We start from the raw sequence: 20,258 nt of genomic DNA, 5'->3' as shown, positions 1-20,258 counted from the left end.
GTATTGTCTACACTGACTGGCAGCAGCATCTAGGTTTTTAGACAGAGTCTCTTGCAGCCCTACCTGGAGATGGCAGGGATTGAATCTGGGACCTTCTGCATGCAAGACAGATGCTCTTACCCCTGAGCTATGGCCCTTCCCCTAAGCTATGGTCCTTCCCCTCCAGACTGTAGAGCTTGATGCTCTGATGCTGTGACTCTCTATAAGGCTGCTTCATATGTAAAATCAGCTATAATTTTCAAGTGAAGAAGAAAAATACTGTGCAAAAGTGGCCCATTTCATTCATGCACCTTTTTGAATGAACTTCAATAAAGTAATGTATATGAGCTGTAGTGAAAGCTGGGAGTTTGTTAGCCAGAGCTGCGCCATGGCAGCCTGGCTGTACCTCTTGATGATATACTGTAGCCTTTTACTCTCACAACCTGAAATGTGGAATAAACCTGTGGTCCAAAAATAGTCTACATCAAGAAATGATAGTCTCATGCATGATGCAGTGTAATGTGGTATGTACAGGCTGCCTTTTGTAAACCTCCCATCATAGCGCAGGTAGCAACTTCAGTTTTGAAGGGTCGTGTGCTTTATAGCAATCTTGTAAACCTGAGGGTTCGGTGAAGTCGATATATCTTTGACTTAAACAAGAATTGAATTTCAGAAGAAAAGTAATCATTGGGCACATTTTTGATCCCACTCGTTAATAGAAGTCAAAGTACACATGAGTGGGTTTGTTTGATTGATGCAAATTCTTTTGCGTTCATTCATTCAGAAGTTGTAGTGTACCTAATTTGACCAGTAAATAGAAAAATCCTTTCATATGTGGTATGGAATCTAATAGGTTTAAAATCTAGCTATTTCTCTGAAAGATGTGGTAAAAGAGAATTGTGTTGTAGGATTAGATGAAGTGGATGATGAAAGAGAATCTAGGCACACTACTGAGCTGATGAAATCCTGGCAATGTTAATACACAATTCAGGAAAATTCATAACTTGTTGGCATAGCAAATGCTGCCTGGCTTCAGTAGTTCAAAGGTGTAAGTACTTGTGTATTACTCCTGATGAAATCAGCAGAACGGTGCCATTCAGAGAGGAGACCATGTAGACTTTTTTTTGTTCAAGAAGAGCTTTGGGAATAGAGCAAATCAGCCAAAGGCTAAATGAATCAAGCAATAACACAACACTTCTACACAGTAGGCATTTTCATGTTCATTCCCTCCACAAAAACCAGATGTGTGCAGTTAAAACGTATCGCCTGGCTAGCACGCACTGCCCGATTTCTAGGGAGACCACCTTAGTGACTGTGAATAGAGTTTTTTGTATTGGGATCTTAACTCTGTTCCCCACGACTCATTCTCCAGTCAGCTATAGTGGAAAGTGGATCTTCAATGGAAAATGTTAGGGCTGAGTGAGCCGGATATTTGTCAGATTCTGCTTTCATCCCCCCCAAAATTGCCCTTTGGCAAAAGTAGAACTTATTGTCAAAAACAAAACCTAAACCAATGTGTGTGAAAAATGGCTGGATTTGAGGCAGCTTTTAAGTGGAGATGGGAAATTCTTTGCCAAGTCCTAAAGCAGGGTTGGGGAACCCTTTCGCTCCAGGGATGGAACTCCCTTCTGGGCAACTTTCTGAGGGACTCATGCCAGAGGAAAAAGTGGGCATAACAATGAATGTCAGTTTTACCTTTTCTACAGTAGGCTAGTTTCTACACACACTTCAGCCAGGCAAAAGCATTCAGTGTGTGAAGCAGAGCCAGTGAAAAATGTAACCTAGGAAGAGTTTTGAGAGTCAGTTAGAACGGCACAGACAGCTGCTTTTGGTGCCTGGACCTGAGGTTTCCTTACTTCCTATCTTGAATTAGGGGTAGGCTCTTCAGCCTTGGCTGCAGGGCTCCACAGTCACCAGCCGTAAAGCCTTCCAAGGGGGAACTGTTCATTTCCTTGGCTAGTCCTAGGTCACGCAAGGACAATCCCCATCTATGGGCTCAGCAAAAGCTGTAATCATTTTCCAAAATTATAGTTATAAATGAATATATAGTGTTGATTTCATGTACCACCAAGCCATCTTGCACTTGGGAGGATTACAATCATGTGTGAAATCTCTGATGATTTTTTCCCCCAGACAGCAATTTTGCAATGATCAGAGTGTTGTACAAAGTAGAGTGGATGGGAGCAGTAAGCTCTTGGCCATAAATATCAATAGGACTTCCTTCCAAGTATCATGCTTATGATGAGATGGCAGGCTGACGAGATCTTATTATGCAAAAATCCTAGCAGTTAGGCAGCAAAAAAGCCATAAAAGTCTAACATCTGTTTCATAAGCATTAGTTTGCAAGCCCATACAGATAGTATCATAGGGGTCTGTAGCAGATGAAAGACGTATGTATGTATTTTATTCATTTGAGTTGCTAGCCAGCCCTGACAGACTGTGTAATGCAGGAAGAATCCTAGGAGGCTCAGGCACAGCTGGAATTATGCCTAGTTCTGTTGGACAAAAAGGTACACCTCCTCTTTTCTTGGATTCTGGTGTGCTTATGCTGTAGGCACCAACAATACATCACGTGCTGTGTGTTGATGTTTATTTTATTTATTTATTTATTTAGTTTAATTTATATACCGCCCTAAGCCCGAAGGCTCTCTGGGCGGTGTACAAAAAGATAAAAACAAGCACAATATATAAATACAATAAATACAATAAATAATAATAATAATAAAAAAACAATAACGAACCAAACAACATCCAAAATACGGAAATGCTGTTTAAAATATACTTTAAAATGTGATGATGGACTGCCTTCAAGTCGATTCCGACTTATGGCGACCCTGTGAATAGGGTTTTCATGGTAAGCGGTATTCAGAGGGGGTTTACCATTGCCTTCCTCTGAGGCTGAGAGGCAGTGACTGGGCCAAGGTCACCCAGTGAACTTCATGGCTGTGTGGAGATTCGAACCCTGGTCTCCCAGGTCGTAGTCCAACACCTTAACCACTACACCATGCTGGCTCTCATGCTGTGTGTTAGGCAAATCAATATTTCCACTGCAAATCCATAAGATTGTAAACTTCTGCCTGGGGAAAAAAAAAGCTTTTATATCTTGATACTTATATCTTTATACATGGCATGGAAACTCTTGACCTATGCTGCAGTTACAGGAACAAAGTATAAAATTATGCAGTGTAGTAATGAAATCTCCTGGTAATTGCAGGCTTATGCGATATGCGATTTGGAATTGAACTGATTTTGTTTTTCTTGGATTTTGATGATTATTTAACTCTTCCGTAGTCCCCAAGGTCATAGTTAATTTACATGCGTATATATTTGATATTGATCAAATGAATGCTTCTAAGTCAGCTCCACACTAACAGTTTAAAATGGTGATTAATCAAATGGGATTAATGATTGATATACCTTTGCTGGGGTTTTGATAGAGCTCCTTCTTGTGATTCTTATTTGCATAATGAAATGAGCATTAATCTGATTTGCATCATAGTTCACTTCGTGGTCAGGGGTTTGTGTGTCTCCCATCTCCTTGCAGTACAGCTCTCTTGCACAACACTTAGCATGCTACCCACCAACTCATTTTTAATGATTTCAGTAGTGCATTAATTGTGTGGTTGTGTCCCACCAGCAGCTGCAGTGTGGCTGGTGAGAACAAAAGAGACGGTGCACCATGGCGGCACCAAGTTTGTGAAACTCCCCAGCCCTGTGATATTCACTCTGCCTCATCTCCTATGTGCAAGTTAAAGCAAGTTAAAACATTTTTGTTGAGGCAAGCATTTAATCTTGTGGTTGTCTTTTTTCACTCTGCTTTATTTTGTTTGTGATATACTATTATGTTTTTAATATTTTTATACTATATACAATAGTTTGATCTAGAGTTTTGGTCAGCAGAATTCTGCTCATGGGACACTTCTGCTGGAGGAAGTGAAGGAAGTGACTTTTGCTGAGTTCTTCCTCTGCAACCTCCTGTACATCTTGAAAATCTGTTTTGAGGGTTGGGGATTCTCCAAAACAGTACAGGAGGTGGTGTAGGGTGCAGAAGGGGGAACTAGTGGAAATCATCCCCATTCTTCCTTCAGCAGAAGCCACTGCTAGATATGAGTTCCTTTTGTGAGTTGAATGAGCCATTCCGTTTGTGGAAGTGCAACTATGATTCCAACCCATTTTTGTCAGCCTTCAGTTTCACTTGATTGAGAATGGAAAAAGGTAGGATATAAATTCTGACACACACACAAATCTGTGATCTGATTGTGAATGGTGAAGCATTTTCTTGATTACTTCCTGACATGTAGAACTGCCATGAAGAACGAACCAATCCACATTTCACTATACAAAGTGACCCTGTGTGAACCAGCCAAACATTTCTAGGTTGAGGTGGATGAAGATTTCTTGCCAGACATTGTAGTTAACATGGCTTGTGTGGCTTACAAAGCTTGTTTATTCTCAGGGCTATGGGAGAGCAAGTGGTGATAATTTTCAGGGTCAAAACAGAGCAAAGATACCATTTGATTCCTATTAGTCCCTCATCCTAGAGGTCTCTGATCAAAAATCTCCTCACCTTCAGTTTTTTTATAGCAGCAAAAGGAAGCAATCAAAAGGAGGTGAAACAAGTCCTGATTTCCTTATAACTTTTGTTATTAAGGACTGCAGAGATGGGCTCATTTCATGTTTTTATCATTACTTTTGGTTTCTAGGTGGTACATGGAAGTTTCCATGTGTGAGAGTTTGCCGGTTCCCTTATTGGTGCATGCAGAAACATATATGCCTTCAGGCCGTGAATACTGTGTTTTGTTTGGTCATGTTTTTTGTTGTTGCAGTTTCAGCAATTTCAGATCGCAAAGGGTTGCGTGTTTGGAGCCACTTGGACTATTGATGTTCTAGGAGCCCGAACTGTACTGTCTTTTTCTTTTTATCCTGTGGGCCTTAAACTATTAGCCTAAGCAAGATTCTCTTAGTTTTTTACAGTTTTCTTTAGTCTGTTATTTGACAGCAGCATTGTGTGTGGAAAGTATTTCTGCCCTTTACATGATGATGCTCTTTATAATTTTTAATTATTTATTTATTATTTATTTATTTTATTACATTTTTAGACCGCCCTATAGCAATAAGCTCCCAGGGCGGTGTACAGCATAATAAAACAGGTTAAAATACAAAAACACAATAAAACATAATTAAAAATTTTCAATTTTAAATTCAAATTTTAAAATTTTAATTTTTTAAAAATTTTAAAAATTTTAAAATGCCTGGGCGAAGAGGTAGGTCTTTACCTGGCGCCGAAAAGATAGCAAAGAAGGCTATGAGAAGGCTAGAGATGGAACAGGGTAGGGATGGAATGATGCACAGATGGCTAGCAAGTACTGGAGGATTATGCATAGTAATATCTATAATGGGAAGCCACCACAGATGTAATGCTGTCTCCACGCTAACCAGTTTGATCACCAGCGTCGGGAATGTGTGCTCCTTCCCTGGTCCAAATTCCTCTCTTTGTAACACAAGAAAAGATACCTGGTGGATCAGACCTACGACTCATCTAGTCCCAGCACCCTATTCCCACAGTGGCCAGTAAGATATCTATGGGAAGCCCACAAGCAGGACATGACTACAACACTCACCCACTCACATTCTCCAGCAACTCCAGAGCCATACTGCCTCTGATACTTGAAAGAGCACACAGCCATTATGACTAGTAGCCACTGATAGCCATTATCCTCCATGAACTTGTCTAAACCCCTTATAAAGCATCCAAATTGGTAGCCGTCTACATTTTGCGTTAACTAATTCCACAGTATAACTGCACTGTCTGAAGGAGTACTTCCTTTTGTCCGTCCTGAGTCTTCTGACATTCAGCTTCATTTGATGTCTCCATGTTCTAGTATTATGAGAGAGAAAAACATCCCTCCATCCAATTTTCTATGCATACTTTTCTACATCTGTATTATGTTGTCTCTTACACCTTTTCTCTAAACAAAAAAGCCCCAAATGTTGTAACTTTTCCTCATAGGGGAGTCGCTCCATCCCCTTAATCGTTTTGGTTGCCCTTTTCTGAATCTTTTCCAACACTACAGTATATTTTTTGAGGTGAGGTGACCAGAACTGTACACAGTATTCCAAATGTGGCCACACTGTAGATATGTATAAGGGATTTATGATACTAGCAGTTTTATTTTCAAGTCATTTTCAGTTATGGTTAAGCAGGTATGAAACATTGGTGTTAACTATGGTGCCTGTTTAAAGAGGAAGTGGCACAATGGTAGGTTTCGGATCTTGAGCCAAGGGGAACTCTTTTGACCTTATGCATGGCTAACACCAGACACTATGGAACCATTGAATCATTGTTAAGGGGGAAAATTTGCTACTTGAATCAAGGGGAATAGTAGCAGGGATGGAAAGCATGTTGGTTCCTGGTTTATTATTGATGAGTAACAGGGAACAAGCATTATGTTGCACTGATGTATAATGGGGAAGAATTGCTGATAAAATAATGTCCTTCTGAAAAATGGCCGTCAATTGACTTAAAGTGCAACTAAACTAGAGACATCAACGGCAGCTAAATTCTTCCCTTATGACTCCTCATGTGGTCATTGAATGAGCTAGTTCTTCGTAGGCAAACGTTACACTCTGATGGAAGATCTTGGCTTTTGAATGAAGTATTCTCCGTTTATGAACCATTATTCCTTTAGTAGGAAGTTGGTTTTCAGCACCTACTTTGCTCTTAATTACTTAAAACACATACACACATGTACACATGTAAATCGATAAGCTGCGGACAAGTTACTGACTCAAACATTCATCAAGGAATGTCATGAAAAAGTTGGTGTGTGGTTGGGAGAATTGTCTGATCTTTTTGTTAACTGGGGTATTACTTTCCAAACAACAAAAACAGCCAGAATTGTCAAAGCAGAACAATAAAAGACAATTACAACAAAGATCTGGCATCTACTTTGTACCAGTGTGTGCCAGCAGCACAGCTATGTGAAAAGATTTACAAATGCCTGAACTGAATAGGCAAGTGGTACAGTAAATAGTCCACAAAACAATGCAGAATTGTGTTAGATGTAGAATGAAAAGTAATCTGAAATGCACCAGTGTTGCCATTCTTCACTTTCCTGCAAAACTTATGTGGAACAATGCCGTCTTCTTCTGCAGCTGCCCACAATGTGCATTCCAAAACCTTTTTATCATAGTGGTTTTTTACATAGTGATCTTTATCTTTTTATTTTAAAAATATTTTGATCCCACCTCTCTTTAAAACAAAACCTTCCCATAAGTGTTTTTCCCCCAGATACAGGGAATAGTGTCTCTTTCAGAAAAGTGTGCCTTTTGTAATCTGTGTGTGGTAGCACAATTGTTGTCTTGGCCATGTGTACATTGCATAGATCAGTTCTCTGTTTGGAGATTAAATTCCACCCATTTTTGTAAAATAATGTGCAAGGCAATCCTCACTGAACCCATTCTTTTGTGTGACTACTACAACCACATGGATAAGGTCAATTGTGTGGGAAAGACCTATGTGATTGTCCCCCCACATGCACATAGACAGGCACATACACACCAGCCAATATTACCAGCGTGAATATGAATGGGACTTATATTGCAAACACAGTATCTTTCAGCTAGTTTTTCCACTGTTTATATCTCCTTCCTTTCTTCTATCATGGAAATCAAGATGGCATATGTGATGTCTCAGACAGTCCTGCATCCAGACTCTGACCAGGTCCAAAACAGCTTAGTTTCAGCAAGGTGGCTGCATCATGTGAGTTCAGATTGTGTCCTGGGACCATATTATGGACAATGCAGCCATCATTATCATCGTCACTATTTGCCTTATAAGAGAGGAGACATAGCTACTCTTTTTGGTCCTGTTGTAATGTTTGTGAACAGAACATTGGGTGTGAACCAGTGGTTAAAATCGATAAGATCAGAAGAGCTAATCAGAAATTCTCAGTGATAATTCAGCTGTAAAATTGTTGTAACAGATTTGATTCCCTGAGATACTTTATCTCACTCTGTGATCTTCCCTAAAATACTTAACTTTTAGATTTTGTCGCTTTCCTTTACAGGGATGAAAGTGTATTTACTTCGAATTAACCTTCCAGCATGAATGATTCAGCACCTAAATTTTAAAAAAAACCCTCCACCTAGTTTAGCTTTGAAGCTTTTAGAGCATGAATCTCTTTTATAAGCGGCGAGTTAATGAAGCTTCAGCATTTTTAAAATCCAAAATCTCTTAGGCAGAATACTAACTTTCATTTTTTTTTTTTTTTCAATAATTTTTATTCAGATTTTCATAAAACATACAAGACAAAATCATAAAACATTCAAAGACAAAAAACAAAATCAAAAATAGTTAAACAAAAAGAAAAAAAGAAAAGAAGAAAAAAAAAACAAAAAAAAACAAAAATAAAAAATAAAGAGTAAAATATTGACTTCCCATTTGTCAAAGATCAAATCAGTTATAAGTCTATAATATATAGCAATCCTGTCTCTTAAGTCATATTATAAAATCACTTTCCTCCAGTAGTTATCTTACTTAATCATCAAATCTCATAAACATTACTTTATTCTTTCCACAAAAAGTCAAAGAGAGGTTTCAATTCTTTAAGAAATATATCTATCAATTTTTTTTTCCAGATAAGCATATCGATTAATCCATCTCATTACTAATTATGATAATCTTATTGTCATAACCATAGTCAAAATAAACATTTCAATTAATCCATCACATCAGAATCTGTTAGGTTCAGTAATTTCAGTAGCCATTGTTCTATTATCTCTATTAGTTCCATTTTCCATCTTCCATCTTCAGTAGTCTTGTTAAGTCCAGTAATTTGAATATCCAATCTTCCATTATCAGTATTCCATAATAATCTTGCTGTCAAAGCCATAGTCATATAATAAGAGTCTGATGGGAATTACCTCTATCCCAAATATTTTCTTGCCATCCATTCTGAATAAGTTGCTGAAATACTGCTGTAAAATCATATCTCTGTTCTTTTTTTCAAAATACACTGGGTCATCTCTTAAAAGTTTTTCCATTGTCACATGGCTGCAGTTAATTCCATAGATTTTCTCTATATTGGGCTCCATCACATCATTCCAGTCCAGAAGATAATCCATGCCATTGATAACTTTATCTCTAGAATCTTCATTAATTTCTTCAGAGATAACATTAAGTTCCAAACAATAGATTTTATTTCTAAAGTCCATAGACTCCAAATCTTGTTCCTGTTCCACGTTTGTTCCAATCTCCGGGATCTCCTCTCTCACAGGGACCCCTATTCCAGTCTCCAGGGTCTCCTCTCTCACAGGGACCCCTATTCCAATCTCCGGGGTCTCCTCTCTCACAGGGACCCCTTCCAGGGTCACCTCTCTCACAGGGACCCTTATATCTTTAATCTCCTGCTTCATTTTACTCAATTCAATTTTCGTTATCTCAATCTCATTCATTATTCTCTGAAACATAGTTATTTCCAGATTCTCAGCCACTTTCTTAATTGCCATTTTAAAAGAAAAATATAGGAAAACCACTTCTTATTTCAGCAACAATTGGGTTAATACTCCAAACTTGGTGACATCACAGTATAAACAGAGCAGACAGCCTTATCTCTCCAATAGTTAAGTAAACAAAATGCAGTTCCCAGGATCGAAGCAATTAATGGCAATCGTCAAGAAACAGATTCGTCAAAATAAAATAGACCAAAAAGAGAGTAGTCTCAAAACAGTATAATATTTTTCAAAATAAAAATCTGGAATAGAAATCCCTCTTCTGTGTGTATCTTTAGAATGCAAATCCAGGACAGCTTTTTGCAACAAAAACAGAGATAAGCTATTAATTAGTGCGTAGCAGAGAGAAGTTACGGCTCCCCAGTGAGATGTCAAAAACCGATCAATCTGGCAAATCTCTTTTAAACAGCAACAATTTAAGTCAAGTAAAAGAAAAATATAGAAAGAAGGGTGCTTGCCTGTTAGTGCGTTCTCTCTTAGAAGATAAGATGAACTTTCGCTTTAACAGATAGAGCTTGCTGTTGAAAATCCGTCCCACCTTCGTCGGCTGGACCTCGTCCCATAAATTAATGAGATCTGGTCGTCCCAACAAAAATAGGCTTTGAGGTTAATCTCTTCGTTTCTCCCTACCCGGGAGAAGTTTAATCAGTCAAAAAAAAAAGAAAAAACTGACTGATATATCTGAATAAGCTTCTTTTGAGGCAGGAGCCCGTCTCAAAAGCAGGCACAGGCTAAGTCACCCTTCCCGGAAGTCGGCAGAATACTAACTTTCAAATGAATTTAGCAGCTGTGGGGTAAGAGTAGTTGGCATCTGGCACTAAAAATGTTCAAGACATTTTAATCCATGAAACCTTGGTGAAGAATGTGTCAGAAAAGATCTTCACTTACCCAGCAAGAGCCAATGAATATATTCTTGCGTGAAGCATATTTCAAGCTGTGTCTGCACCTTTGTGCTTGCAACAGAACAACAAATGGTGATTGCTTAAAAAGGTGTTATATGGCACTGACTCTGTGCTGATGGCTTGCAGATGGCTGCAGGGCAAGTGTACAGTGTGTGCGGATATTTCAGGATCAGTTCACACAAGACACACAGTAAACCCATGCACACAGTCAGCCCTACATTAGGTAGGAGTATGTGGCTACTTCCAGGCAGCAGATTTTAGACATCCTTATTAAATATTGAAAGGTGGTCAACAGCTAGTGTGGTGTAGCAGTTAGAGTGTTGGACTGGCACCTGGTAGACTAGGGTTCAAATACCTGCTTTATCAGGAGCCCTGTGGAATGGGCATGGAGTGAGGAGGATGAGGAGTCAGACTTGGACTTGTGGGAAGGCATTAGTGAGGTGCCTCCAGATGTGGCTGAGCTTGAAGGCTCCTGTGCCACTGACAGTGACTGTTGTGCCCTTGTAGATCCAGTTACCGATGAGGAAGTGCTCCCTGGTCAGGAAGCAGCCTCTCCATCTTCCCTTGCCTCCCTACCCTGCTGCTGCTGCAGCTGTGCAGACCCCCTCCTTAGGAAGAGGACCTTGGTGAGGTAGTCCAACTGCCGTCACCTCGGACACGTAGGCTGTGGCGTTGGTAGACGCAACATGTTCCCACTGTCCCTCTGAGGAGGAGTGTTCACTTGTGTGTGCACTCCCAAAAGTGACAGTTTCCTCATGCAAGTAGGGAGCCTTCCCATCCTTACTTAAGGTTGGTAAGGAGGCATGTCTAATTGTTGTGATAATGTTTTAGTGCAGTGCAGTAGTGCCTAGTTATTTGTAGTAATGATGTTGAATCCTGTGTAGTCTGTAAACTGATTATGAAGCGCTCTGAACTGACACTTTTCTATTAAATCCATTAAAGAAAAGCACACCCATGAGTCTGTGTCTGTCTTCAACTGGTTTAGGCAGGACATGCTTGGCCATGAAATTCACTGGGGTGACCTTGAGCCAGCCACTGCCTCGCAGCTTACCTACCTCACAAGGTTGTTGTGGGGATTAAATGAGGAGGGGGGAGAACCATGTACACCACTTTCAGCTCCTTGGAGAAAAGGTGGGATATAAATGCTGCTGCTGCTGCTGCTGCTGGTGGTGGTGGTGGTGGTGGTAGTAGTAGTAGTAGTAGTAATGCTTAAATTTTATTTCAATGAGTAATTTAAAAAACATCTTTTTAAATTGGAAGCTCCCATAGGAGCATTTTTATTGTTGCCTGAATATGCGCTGATCTTGGCATCACAGCATTTGTCTTCATCTGGGTCCTGTGTCATACACTGACACACAAAATGTTTTCTATCCTGATTTATGGTGAAATGCTCAACTACAGGTGACTTCATGGGAAGCTTCTTTGACATTTTGAATTTATATTTAAAAAATTTTTTTTCAATCAAAATTTATTTTGAAGCCGGAGTTGGAGTCGGTACATTTCTACCGACTCCAACTCCACCCAAAATTGCTTCCGACTCTGACTCCACGACTCTGACTCCTACTCCACAGCCCTGGTGTGGAGAACAGCTGAACCGGGCTGAAGTTCAGTCCCAGAGCTTCTCATGGGGGTCTTCAGCCTTTCTGCAATTGCTGTGATCTCTTTTGTCAAAAGCAGTAGGGGAAATTCTGTGGACACATTTTGGCCATGTAAAATAAAATTAGAAACGAAAGAAAGTAAAAATATCACAACACGCATATACACATGCTTTCTGTGCCTTAAGAGGGATGTTCATGTTCGGACAAAAAAGAAATGTAAACATCCATTTAACCAATGGCCTGAGCTGACTTTTGGAGTTTCATCTATGGATGTGCATCCTAACAAATGTTTTGGGAATCCCCACTGTGGGAAAAGAAACTTCTATTTCCTCCTTCCGTTCACGGGGTTAAAAATTATTACTGTAAAACCTAACTTACTTTGACTTGCCTAATCTCGACCCTTATTCAGGATTTGCTATGTGACTTGTTCCATTCCCTTTATGTTCTTTGGACAGATTTCTTATGCCTTGAGGTGGCAGGGTGTGGTGAAAATGTTTGCAGCTGTCTATTGTGCTGGAAACAATATAATCAAATACACTTCTTAGGAAGCTCTTTAGAAATCCTTCAAAACTTATTTTGGTTTTTAAAAGAATGATTAGCTTGGAATTGTTCTCATATTGTATACTTTTGTGAGATGTTTTATAATACATTTTTTCTTCACATTTCTATATAACTTCATTTTCAGGGTGGACACCAAGAAGTTGTAAATATCCATAAGATATTCCTATTAAAATTGGATAAACAAACCAGATGAAACTGAAACTGTATTCTACATACATATCAGCGTTCCTATAAATTTCTGAAAGGTGTGCTAGTGCTTTTCGCACAAATAAACCTGAATTTCATTTAGTTATCCTGTTGTCTTTATACTTATGAGAGCAAAAAGGAATGCGGGATTTTTGTTGAATGAAAGGCAGAACACAGTTCTCCAGTCCTTTAAAATACAATTCTGTTATTGTTAATTGGCACAGTGCAGGTACCTAAAACAAAAAGGAGAATAATCCCTTAAGGAGCATAGTTCCCATAGTCTACTTAAGGAACATTGTGTTACGTAAGAGTAGAAGAGGCAGGTCTCATGATAGCATAAAAACAATTTTATAAGGGGATTGACTGGCTCAAGGAACAGGTAATGGGATAAAAGAACCTTTGACCACTAGGTCACCAGTACAAGTACAGACCAGATCATGAGTGGCTTAAAATTGTTACCAGTTGATGGCCATTCAAGTGGCCCAGGAAATATGTGCTATAAATGTCAGTTCTCTTAAAGCAATGTGTGTGTGTGGGGAGAGTACAGACCATTAGAGATGAGCAGTTGTTTTGTGGGGATTTTTTTATTTTCCTGACTGTGGTAAGTTCACACATTCATTTGGATGCATAACAAAAAAGCATGGGGCTTATTTTATTCTAGTTTGCATCCCATGTAATGTGACACTATGTGATGTGATAACAATCTATGTGATGTGATAACATAAAGATCTGAAGAAGATTTACACGCTCAGCTAATCATTAGAAGTTATCATGAAAGAAAAGATGAGAACACTGAATTCACCCAGACAATAACCACTTCCAGAAGAGTGGCCTGGATAGCTGGTCAGTCTTGTAGCATTTTGAAGACTAGCATAAACTTTCAAGGATTGAGGAATGAAACTAGTCTACAGAAGCTTGTTTTAGTCTCTAAGGTGCCACAAGTCTTGTTTTATCCTGAAGACAAAGGCCTCATCTGCACTATTTTCAAATAAGTTTAACAGTAGAATTATAGCTGTGGAAATTATAGCTCTTTGAGGGGAATATGGGCCTCCTAACAACTCTCAGCAACTTTAACAAACTACAGTTCCTAGGATTCTTTATGGGAAGCCATGACTGTTTAAAGTGGTGTGATTCTGCTTTAAATGTGTAGTGCAGATGGGACCAAAATGTGAAGAGGAAGCTCATTTAATTTTCTACTTCATGCATTGAAGTTGTAACAGTATTTTGCCCATAAAAAGTATTTTGGGCTTCTTTTGGACTGTAGATGCAGGTTTGACTTAGGGCTTACTTTTCTGTATAGGGATAGTTTAATGGAAGTCCTAAACAAAACATGTGGCACCCTAGAGGGATGAGAGCTGGATAAAAAGGTGCACACAGACCTCCTATTTCATCTTAACAGGCACTGGTGCACTCGGTGGACCATGTGCTGCATGCACAGCAGGGGTTGAGACAGGGCTGCATGATGCCCTCTGTTATGTCCTCCATACATGTATCTACTTTCTCAGCTGATTACCAGTTTTGCCCAGCAGGCCAACTGTGTGCCAGAATGATGGCTGGTGTATAGGAGGGATGGGGAACCTTTGGCTCTCCAGATGTTTTTGGACTCCAACTCCCATTGTCCTTAACCAGCATGGCCAGTTATCAGGATGATGGTAGTTATACCTCAAAACCATCTGATGGGCCACAGGTTACCTATGCGTAGTGTATAGGATGTTGCCAGTTGCTTCAGATTTTGTTGCTCCATAATTGTCCACATCAAATAGTGGGGATTATTTTTTTTAGGATAAGATCCTAAAATCTTATCCAGATCTGTTAGTCTAGAAGATCTTAATGATCCTATCTTCTTGCAGAGTGGGAGCTTAGTCACATTTTGCTGAGTAGATTTGAATTGTAAGAGGAATGTCTTCCACAGGCCGGAATAAGGAAACTTTTCTGTCAGTTTCTTTCCTCTGTCAAAGTAGCAGAGTAACATCTTTGGTGTGGAAGCTTGCAGGTGGGCAGCTGCACCAGTTTGTCTCACATGAAAGTGTGAATCAGTAAATTACCCTTTCCTCTCCCCCACTTTTTGGCATATTTGCTTTGTATAATATCACATCTATAGTCGGAAAGGACATTAATACATGTTTGTGCTGTTGAACTGGTTGATAAAAGTGTGGCACCATGTTTCCCCAAGAAAAGGGGAAGAGGATGGAAAGGCTCCCAAGAACAAAGAAACAAATTATTAAGCCTTTGCAGAAACAGAAATAGCTGACATGGTGATATCATCAATTCTTGCTACTGTATTGAAGTCAAATGAGTATGTTGGTAAATCATCCAAATTGCATTGTGACTATTAAGCATATAGTTAAACATATAATATATGCTGAGATTTATTTATATATTTTAAATGTAAACAGGCCTACAAGTAAAAAGGATTATCTTCTAAGGCGGTCATCTGTTTTCAAGACAGAAGGCAACAACTGTCATTGTCAATGTGTAACACATATTACAACCTACTTACAACCATAGGGCTCATATCTACAATATCATTTTCCCATTTTTCAGAAGCTTTGCCAAAATCAAGATAAAATCCACTATGCTAGTAACCTGATCAAATAAAGATATTGAAACATGTTAGCTCCTACTTATCACTACATGGTTATCAAGATGTTTAGACATTTTCTTGTTCATAATCTGTTTTAATATCTTCCCTGGTATCGAAATCAGGCTGAACCTGTCTTCAGTTTCTCAAATCTTCCTTGTTCCCTTTTTTGAAGATTGGGATGTTTGTCTTTTTCCAGTCCCATGGCATCTCACCTGTTGTTCAGAATCTTTTAAAGATAAAAGACAGATGTTTTGAGAGCTCCTTTAGTACATTAGGTTGCAATTAAAAAAAAAAAAAAAGAACTCTAGGTAGCACATAGATCTCTCTCTTCATCAGCCCCAAACTGCTTTTCACAAACTTCTAGTACAGCTCTGTGTTACTGAAGACATGACGATAGCATTTTTCAGACTGTCTCATGTGTAGACTGAATGAGTGGTGGGATCTGCCTCTGCCTCTGGCCTTTGACTGGTTGGCCAAAGGTAAGAAAAAGCACACAGTATTCGTCAGATACTATGGTAATTAGTTTTGCTTGCAAGAGGGGCAAACTATACATGTGTCTGCTGCCCAAGAGAATTCTTTGTGCGTTTCGCTGTGTGTGTAGCGGGCCTTTTCAGACCTTCTGCTGGATGAGCAGAGGTAAGAGGGTTGGGGCCAGAGGTATGATCATGTTCCTCCTCCATGCATTCTGTATACACATGAGGAGATGGTTTGAAGAGGGTTTATCATGCTGTGTTGTCATTAGATTTGCTTTCTTTCATCCACAGCCCTTTTGCCTCTCAAGAGCTCTCTCCAACCCCAATGTCCATAGACCAGGGGTAGCTAACCTTTGGTCCTCCAGTTATTGCGGCATTACAGTTACCGTCATCTCTGATTATTGACCATGCTTCCTGGTTCAACAACATCTGGAAGGCCGCAGGTTAGCCACTCCTGTGATCGACAGATATGCAGCGATGGGCTTTAACATGCAGCGTTTAGATGGATACAACTATGCTTTGGCTTTCATCTAGATTTGGCTTTCATCATTTCCTGGTTGCAAGACTGCTTTGCAGGAAACAGAAAGTGTGGAGTTCAGCCAGTGTAGGATGTGTCCCTCTGGCCCAGACTTTTACTCTCTTGGCTAACAGAGTAAGAGTTGCATGGGAAGTTGAACCACGTGTACGGCACGTAGCTGAGAAGGACCCCCCCTCAAATAGGTTGGTTCTGTGTGGATAACTTAGGTGCATAGTGTCCCAGGAATATGGCTTTTAAAAAATGCTTAACTGCAGCTGTTTCCTGTTACTGTTTAATGGCTAATGCTGTGTTAATAATTAACAGTTTTGTGTGTGTGTGTGTGAGAGAGAGAGAGAGGGAATATTAAAAGACAACTCCCCCCCCCCCGCACCCATTCTCTACAGCTCACAATGGGAACACAGTTCTGCTTCAGACATCCTATTCTCCTCGGCAGCAGACACATGTATAGCTTGCCCCTCTTGCAATCAAAATGGACTAATTAGCATGATATCTGATGGAGTGAGCTCACCCTTGGGTTTCCAGACCAAAAGAGCTGTCTAGCACTTTCTGTAGCATCAGATGCAGAAGCATAGCACTCTAGAAGGGACTAATTGATGCATGTCTGTGGTCCCCATCCAATGCAACAAGATCAGCGTTTTGGAAATACATGCAGTTCCATGTCAAGTCTTGCTCCTGTGCTTGCTCCATCAGTTCCTCTGAGTGGTTCAGGTGGGATGATGCTGTACATTGCTGCTAGGGTAGAGTGCCCAGCAAGGCCTTCCCTTCTTAAAGTCAAGTCTCCAGTTTGGGCTTTGGGCTTTGTAACATCATGGCAATCTTTTGTCCTTATTTTCTCTGCTGGCGTAAGATTTCTTCAAGTCCATTTTGGACATTTGTTCCTCCATACAACACAGCTCACAATGTTTGGCAGGCCCCCTCACCTTCTGGAGAGGCTTTCTGGGGAGTACAAAAGGTTGCAGGAGGTAGGAGGGTAAGGGAAAGAGCCACTGCACGAACGGGACTTCCTCTTATGCCAAGTTGACTGCAACCCATATGATCCATAGTGGCAACTCTGTTGTGACGTATAAAATCTTATTTTAATAGATTGAAGTGAAAATCATGACAATTTGTAGCGGTCTCTGTAACCTGTTATAACCTTCAGTCATGTGCTGTCATTTGGGTGATATATCTGTTTGGTAGCCAGAAATGAACAAGAGTCCTTGTTATAAATGTAAAGTCTTTGGATACTTAAATTTCAATCACTTTTGTCATCTGTAATTTACCTAAAGTGCTGGTTTTTGTCAATCTGAGATGAGAATAAATACAATGAAATGCGTAGTTTGACAGAATAAGACATACTTTGGAGGAGGAGAGAAAAGAAGCAGTGTGCTCGTTGAGCAAGAATTTAATTAGCAAGATACACACAATTGTTATGAGACTCATTGGCAGCTATTTCCAAGGTTAACAAATGGGAGTAATAATATTGCTGATATATATCGTTTGTGCTGTCCCACAGAGCTACTTCTACTGCAGTCCTCCATCTCCTCCTTGGTCTCCAGGTGCTGGAGAAAATGGGAATAGGCAACTGTAGAAAAGAATTAATGTGATCCAGAACTATCTGTTGTCCTTATTAATAATCTGTATAAATTGGCCACTAGGAAAGGCAGTGATTGGGTAGGTGGGAATTGATTAAAGCTCTTTGTCATTCATTTGCATGCTTGCTTTATTTATTTATTTATTTATTGCCCTTTCACACCATGGCTCCAAGCTGATTTTTTATCTCCCTCTGCCCCCCCCCCCGCTTTGTCCCCAGTCCATCTGCTCTTGAAAGAAGTTATGACAGCTTTCCTTGCAATGGAGGCAGTGGCTTTCTGATCAACAAGGCTAATGCTGTGATCTTCCAGCACTTTACTTGCACCATTTATTGACCATTCCCAAGCCTGAGGGAAAGAGAGAAGTTTAACTGTCATTCTTGGAAGCTGGGGAATGATTTCTCCTCTAAATAGGCCATGATGATCATTTCCTTTTGGTCATTTTAGGACTTAATTGCAGGAGGTTAAGAGTGGTTGGCAACTGTTAGGACAGGTCCAGCATGTTGTTAACTGCAGTCATAGATTTACTCAGTTTACATATGCATTAGCCGGTTTTGAACAATTGCTCGTATGGGATGGTTTCATTGTTATATGAAGTTGCTTAGGTTGACAGTGGCATCAATGAGATTAATGTGTTAGTTCTAGGTCATGCTTTTTGGTACATTACTCTGGTTAAGAGGCAAATTAGGACAGAAAATTCAGACTGAGATCTAATAAATGTTGGAAGGGCTGTGATGAACCTGGAGCTCCTATCAAATAGCATGTTGAGTTTTTAAATGATTATTGAAGAAAGGTGTGTGTTGTAAATACCACCACAAGGCAGTTGATTTATGTGGACCCTGGCATAGCAATATCAGGCAGTTATGTAGAGAAGTAAGCAAAGACATTGCAGAAGGAACTTACTTCTGTCTTCTGACCGCTGAAGGCTGGAAATTGGTGCACAACAGAAAGCTGGATCCAGTTTAGGCTGAAGTCTTCATACAATAAAATGAGTGGGGAAGCATTTTGGCTCTGGGGGCCAGATCTGGCCCTGCTGCAAGCCAAACTTGACAGGTGGGCAGGGGCAACCCTCCTGTCAAATCACACAACATCACTATGATGTCACATGGTTGTAGGTGGGGCAACTTATCTGTTAAATCACATGCCATCATGATGTTACATGATTGACAGGCAGATTGTCTCGCCAAAGGACAAAATCCTTTGTGTGGAGGAGTTGCCAGCCTTATGCTTTTGCAAGCCTCCCGGCCCTGCGATGCCAGAGGTAGGAAGGAAAAGCATGGGGATGCTTGCAAAACCTTGTTGGAGATGGAAAGAAGCCATGTGGGTCAGCTTCAAAGAGCAGCATGGGGAGGGAAAGCAGTTTCCTTTGAATGGAAACTTCTTCGGTCTCAAGTAAGGTGTGCTGCTGCCTCAGAACAGCTGATGGGTGGTTGGGAGTCTGCCCTGGTGCAGCAGAGGAGCAATCCAGAGCCACTTTAAGCTCCTGATTGTTCCTTTGAATCCCTGTTCTTTCCCACTCCCCACCTGTCATCATGTGTGATGCCAGGGGTAGGGCAGGTGGGCTGGCTTCCCCAGAGCAGCCTCATGGGTCAAATGGGAGGTCTGGTGGGCTATATTTGGCCCATGAGCTGAAGGTTCCCCATGTCTTCAGTTAGATGTGGGACCATCTTACTGTGATCAAATTGACGCAGATGCGTGGGAAACCATAGTGTCCTGCTATCTGAGTAGGCAGTGGTGAGCCTCTTCTCAAGGCTGGCACCAGACGGCAGCTAGGTTGGGCCCTGGTGGTGGGCCCCTGCAGCCCAGAGGGGCCCCTGAAGGGCTCCTCCTTAGGGTGGGAAGATGGCACCCCCATTTTGTGATCTGTGGCAGTGTCGGCTTCCGACCCTGAAGTGCAGGCTTCAATAAGTCCGCACGCACACCCCACCTATCTCTCCTGTTCCTGTGAATGTCTTTTCACGCTGCACATGCATGCCTCCCATCAATCAAGATGGTGGCAGAGGCTTCCCTAAGGGGCAGATGCCCCCACTGCTGTCTTGATTGATGGTACACATGCGCACATAGCGTGCACGTCATTCACAGGGACAGAAGAGGTAGATGGATGCTTGATAGCCCTGTGCCACATATATGGGGGGCTTGGGCTATGGTGCCACAAGCCCGAGACAGGCTGGTGCCCAAGGGCCCAGTCATGCCTGGCGCCAGCCCTGCCTTCTCTCCTCCCTGTCTCACATGCCAGAGGAAGAGACCAGAAGCAAGCACTTCTGTATTTAAATTATCCACGGTTCCCTGTGATATCAAAAGTTGGGGAACTGTAGTTTATTTAAACAAATGTCATTGAAAACAAGCCAGGATC

General features: G+C 40.7%; 1 protein-coding gene across 6 annotated transcripts in view; it reads left to right on the top strand.

Moving 5' to 3' along the window:
- FMNL2 (formin like 2) overlaps nucleotides 1-20,258 on the top strand; it is a 262,344-nt gene that overhangs the window by 100,987 nt on the left and 141,099 nt on the right. The window contains exon 1 of one of the 6 annotated variants that reach the window (XM_061608775.1): nucleotides 17,024-17,042. The exons of the other annotated variants lie outside the window; for them this stretch is intronic. The gene's annotated coding sequence lies outside the window, so the exon portion shown is untranslated. Of the gene's footprint in view, nucleotides 1-17,023; nucleotides 17,043-20,258 lie in introns of those variants that run through there. 6 annotated transcript variants of the gene reach the window in all.

This window comes from Rhineura floridana, chromosome 2 (genome assembly GCF_030035675.1).
Source record: "Rhineura floridana isolate rRhiFlo1 chromosome 2, rRhiFlo1.hap2, whole genome shotgun sequence".
Lineage (NCBI taxonomy): Eukaryota > Metazoa > Chordata > Lepidosauria > Squamata > Rhineuridae > Rhineura > Rhineura floridana.
Note: the sequence above shows the minus strand (reverse complement) of the source record. Positions and strands in the feature narration are given on the sequence as shown.